Here is a 6,037-nt window from a genome sequence, read left to right on the forward strand (position 1 = left end):
GTAATCTACCCCAGGCCCCATCATCAGAGGGCTCAGACTCACTTGGATCTGTGTTCTCCAGGTGAATAAGGAGTCTCTGGACTTCACTGGAAGGTCACTTCTGATTTTGGCCTGGTGAGCAACAGGAAGGTCCTGAGAAGAATCAGGTTGTCCAGCTCCTGAAGACTCAAAAAATATGAATAGAGGTATAGCCACATTTCAGTGATAAAGCAGAGGATGCTGTGGAGTTTGGAGTGAGATAGGGAGCCACGGATGGCTGGGCATCTCCTTTAGCTGAAACCTCCCAACTCCCTGCATGGTGGACTTTCCAAACAGTGACCAAGAAGTTCACTTTCAGCAGAGCAAATGGAGTAAATTTGTGAGGCACATGTGTGGGTTGAGGGCTTTCCACACTTGTTGTCCAGTCTCTATAGAGAAAAGTGTGGGCAATCCTGGCTGAGATTTCCTAGCTGTGCTGGGAAAGGATACTCCCAGGGCATGGTTCTGAGGTCCCAGTCACTACTCTGTTCCTTGGGTACCCAAAATTCCACCACAGTGTGCCATGTTCCTTCTACAGTGTAAGCCCCACACATCTGTCCTCTTCTGGGAATCACATAGGGTGGAACCTGGGGTTTGCCCAGCCATTCTAAAAAAAAGCTCTCCAGATGATTACTTTCGAGACAAGAGTTCTCCCTCCTGTTCCAAAGACCACTCATTTCTTTCCTTGAAGTTACTCCTCCTCAATATCTGAATGAAGGTATCTATACCTAGGGAAGTCCCATAGGCTGTCACCTCTAACATCCTGTGCCCCTCACCTGCCTAGATGCCTGGTAGGGTTGACTAACTTCCTGATAATCACAGAAGCTCAGGAGAACTGGGAGGTTTGTATGCCCTACTTTCTAAATGATAGGTTAAGTGCATACCAATGATAGGTGCTGCACATACATTTGATGCATGAATGTACCTGACCACCAACTGCCTAGGACCAGAAAACCCTCAGTTCACCCCAGGGTTCCCTTTTCTTGCTACATGCAGGTCAGGAACCCTCCCAGATGCAATCCACATATTTCTTTTCAAATGTGGGGTTGCTTTTCCTGAGGTCTCAGACTAGTGAGGACTGAGACAGAGAACTTCCTTACTAGCAGGGGACAGAAACACAGTGGAAGACCAGAGCCCTTGCCAATCTGCTCCACAGAACCAAGGCAGGCAAACACTCTTAGGGCTTGGTTTTCTTTATACTTTGACAGGGTTCTCCTCTGAAAACTATTTTCTCGAGTTGACTGAGGTTCACAGTGATGCTTCGCATTCCCAGCACCAAGCCAGGAGATGGCCATGTTTCAATGCTTGGAGGAAATACACACCTTTTACACAGCAATTGCAGCTCCTTGTGGGGATGGGCCACATTTTGGTAGGAATATAAAAATTCATGCACATAGGAGGTGTTCTCCTTCTACAGGGCAGGTACCAGTCCAATCTTGAGCTCCTGCTGGATGAGCATTCTGAAGGTTTCCACTACAAAGGACACATCACTGATGAACCTTAGTCATCTCCTCCCTAGGTTGAGGGACCAACAAGGGATATTTCAACATGTAAACTGTAGATGGGACATTTCAATAAGGAAACAGTAGACATCTGCAAAATGACTCCCTGCCAAACACTCAAGTGAAAACAAAACTAAAAATGTTTTTCTCCTTATTCTCAGGGGATGTCACACACACACACACACACACACACACACACACACACACACACACACACAAACCTGGAACCTGGTGAGGGTCTGGGGCTATTGAACAAGGAATCTGAGTGGTGGGCTAGACTACAGTCATGTGCAGTCCCCCGTCCTGTCTCACCTCTGTTCTCCTTGGGTAAAATCACCAGAGTCAGGACCCAGTGCTGACCCAGCACCTCCATATTAGAGAAAAGCCCATACTAAGGGATTTTCTTTAACCTGAGGATACACAGATCACTAGTCAAACAGAACTCATCACTGTGGGCTTACTGTCTCAACACCAGTGAGCAGACTTGGACTCTATGCAGACTGTGGATACCTAGCTACTAGGGTTTCAAGTTCTATGCATTCCATTGCCAAGGAAGTGAGGTCACACAAGATGGTTCCAAAGGCACCCAGGGAGGCAGGCTGCTCCCATTCAAATAACATGCAAAAGTGGACAGAGCTATACCAACACACCCTGGATCAGGTCCTCAGAGATGTCTTGGTATAGCCAGCTCCCCTGGTTTGGGACAGAATTTGGTTCAGATCCATCCCCTTCTTCTGGTTTTGTGTGTGACTCTGAAGAAGTTGTTGTGCCTTGCAGAGCCTCCTTGGGATCTAAACATGTTCTCTAGTGATCATTCCTATGCCTGCTTAGAGGTTGTCAGTAGGTGTATATGCCCATACATACATGTACTTCCTGAAAAATCCTAATTCTAAAGCCATATGTCTACAATGTACAAATATACAGATGACACAACATAGGAAGTTCAGGGAGAAAGGATGACATGCAAATCGACCATAACCTGAGTCCTACAATGAGAGAGGAAAAGTCAGTCAACTGCTCTCTTAGCCATGGTTCCCACTCAATCACTGGAAGGTTGATCTGACTAATTTTCAGAGATAGACTCTCCTTTGTCATAGACCTGCCAATAAATTCCTGTAAAATTTACAATTTTCCCAAGGTTGCTTCTCATTGTATGATGTGTGTACACTGCAAGGGATCCCAAACACTACAGAATCCTGGTGCCCACAGTGTCTAGCTCCCTTCCCTCTAAGGCATCCACATCAGCATCTGGTTTGTATAAAACAGAAATCAGCAAGCCTCATGGGATATCACTTCTGAGTCTGAGTCATGGGAAGTCTCATTTCTGTCTGGATCCATAGCCCCACAACAGAAGGAACTGATGGGATCATAGGAATTTGTGAAAAAAGTTGGTGTGGCAGCATGCAGAGACCCAGGGATACCAAGAAATGGCATGGAGCTGGCATTTCCATGCTTCCATTTCTAAGTGCCTCACCTAGGAGAAAAATATTTGGGTTATAAAATTCACTGATACACAAAATATATCAAGAAACAAGGATGGTGTGACGTGATCAGAGTTGCTCCAATAGCATGATCATAACCATGGGAGTGGATTTTGCTTTCTTCACATCTTTATGGAAAGGCTACATTGCTTCTTTCAGGGTGGCAGCAAGCCACTTCCTTTTGTTTTTATTGCAGTTCAAGATACACAAGTTACTCCTATGTTTTCAACTAAAATTTGGATATAAAGTCTCAGTAGTATGAACAAAGCATCTCAGGGGGCAATATTGACTCAAGATCTGAGGTGACCAGGGCAGACAGAAGGACATACAATACACTTTGGTGGACTGGAAAGCGAACAGGGGACCACTCCTTGCAGGGGACACTTATTAACCTAATGCAAGTCTAATGAGCTCCCTGTGCTCACTGTTGAATGGAACATAAGGAGCTGATGTCTTTCCCTTGTCCTAAGGAACCTCAAGAATTAGCTAGCCATCCAAGGAGATTCACCACTATCTTCCTTGTGCACACAGAGTTAAGTGGTTTCTCATTACCATCCAACCAAAGGTGAGAGTCAGATGATGCTAAGTTCTTTTAACAGATGCTGAGTTTTAAAAAACATTGTTTATGCTTTCCTGAAAATACCAGTAGATTCATTTGCTACAAAATGCCATAAGAAAAGGGGAGAAGATGACTTAAGAAATCTTAGGAAATAAAAAGAATTCAACCTCCAAATGATGTAAATGCACTTGCATCTTCTGAGGTCTTTCCAGTTGCTTATATCAGACAGCAGATTTCATATGGGATGATTTTGTCCTCCTGGCACATGACCTAACAGGAAAGCCTTTCCTTACACCACAGTAGCTTCACCTAAGCAACTGGCTTTACACACCTACACATTTTGAATGTTAGCACTAGATGATGTCTCAAGATAAATAGGTCCTCTCATCAACAAATATGAAAACAAGATAATGTTCTACTAGAATCAAAAATGTAGAAACCAAGCTGACCTGACAAAATATTTATTAAAATCTAAGCAAGTTATGTTATTGACCAAAAAACATATCCGGAAGCATTTCTAAAAGACACTATCCTTATTCTCCCTTGAATAGCTTATATTCAACAGAAAGATGCCTCTTCCTTAGTGACTGTTGATGTATGCCACTTCACATGGGAATTTGTTCAAATGTAAATGAAATGTTTTAAATCATTAAGCCAAACCACAAATTTCTACAAAACCATTTATAAGAAGGGAAAGTGGCCTCCTCCCCCCAACTCTATACAATGTGGCTGAGAAACATTCCAACAAATCCAAAAACAGACTGAAAAGTTTTCATAATGGTTGTGACTGGTTATGCAATGATACACAGAAACCAGCTTTTTAAACACTTACAATTGCTCCTGAGCCACCAGAGAAGCGACTAAGGTATTTATTTATTCACCACATATTAACTCATTTCCACAAGGAAAAATAAAATCTTTCTAATGCTAAACACAATAGATGGAGGGAATAAAGTGTCAAGGAGCAGTTCTTGTCATCACTTCTGGGTTTTCCAACTCACATTGAGGTTGACTTCAATCCTGCCCATGTATACCAGGGCACTTAATTTACATACAGTCAGGGAGCATTTCCCAAAAGGCTACTAATTCCAATAGATTAATGCAGGTGCTCCTTTGCTTTCATGACATTAACACGTTGTGAACATCCTTTTTTTTTTTTTAAAGAACAGGCTGATAAAGACATCACATTAGCTGTTTCACATGAATACTGATACCTATCATTTACTGGAAGCTGTCCCATTCCCAGGGTTACCTACATTTAAAAGGCAAGGCCACAGGGGAAGCACGGAGGACTCCCACCTCAGCTTTCTGATGAAAACATTAATTGTGCTTGTGCTTCAATCTTAAGCCTGCTACTTTCCCAAACACCTTCTATTGCATGATTCTACAAGAGGAAGAAATGCTGAAAAGTACTGAGAAGCTGGAAGACCTGAAGAGGGTCAGTATGTCAAGTGACTAGATCCTCTTTCAGACTGACCTATTTGGAATGATTTGGAAGAAAACAAATCCTAGAAAAATAAGTCACTTGATAACAAATTTGCAGTTTCATATTTGAAAGCACTATTGACAAAAGCTATAGTTACCAGTCAAGACCTGCATTCCTGATGCATGTCATTATAGAAAGATTTATCCCAGTCTTAGTAAGCAAGAAAAGGGTTGTGGCTGAATTTGGACCATAGAAAACACTCAGTGACCCATAATGGCATAGGCCCATGGGAGAGGTAGGAAAAATGTGGGTAAATTAAATGCTCAGTTCAGTACTATTTAAGAAAACTGTTAGATTAATTCAAATATAACCCCCAACACTTGGCAATAATAATCCTTTTATGAATGAATCTCCTTCCTCCTGGCCATCACTAACAAAAATACCAACCATCTAATATCTGGATAAAACAAAAAGCCCAGCACGGTGTCTTAGCAGACACCTCTAAACTAAGCACTGGAAAGGCTGAAGCAGGATGACCTGAAGTTCAAAACTAGCTTCAGAAAATTAGGGAGGCCTTCAACAATTCAGTTAAAACCTGTCTTTCAATAAAAATATGGAAAAAAGGCTGAGGATGTGACTCAGTGGTTAAAAACTCCGGGGTTCAACATCTAGAATATAAAAAAAAAATAAATACATGAATCAATCAATCAGTAAATAAAAGGTTTGTCAAATTTTCAGTCCTTGATCCCAGGTTCCTGAAGTTGGGAGAAGCTGAGGGCACATCTCCATGCCTTTGCTCATGCAGAGTCACCTGCTATGTCCCATCCTACATGTTCCAGCTGCTACCTGCTACTCAGGTTTCAAGGTCCATCCAAGTCATCACCTTCAACTAGAAGCTTCCTAGACTATTCACTCCCCAAATGGGAACCATGTGGTACCCCCTCTATCTTCTAGTAACACCTCTTTCTGACACATGTTATAAGAACTGAAATTGTCACCCAATCACGCAGTGTTTCTCCGGTGTCTTCTGAATGCACAGTGAGCTACAAAC

Source organism: Sciurus vulgaris (genome assembly GCF_902686455.1).
Source record: "Sciurus vulgaris genome assembly, contig: HiC_scaffold_138_arrow_ctg1, whole genome shotgun sequence".
Lineage (NCBI taxonomy): Eukaryota > Metazoa > Chordata > Mammalia > Rodentia > Sciuridae > Sciurus > Sciurus vulgaris.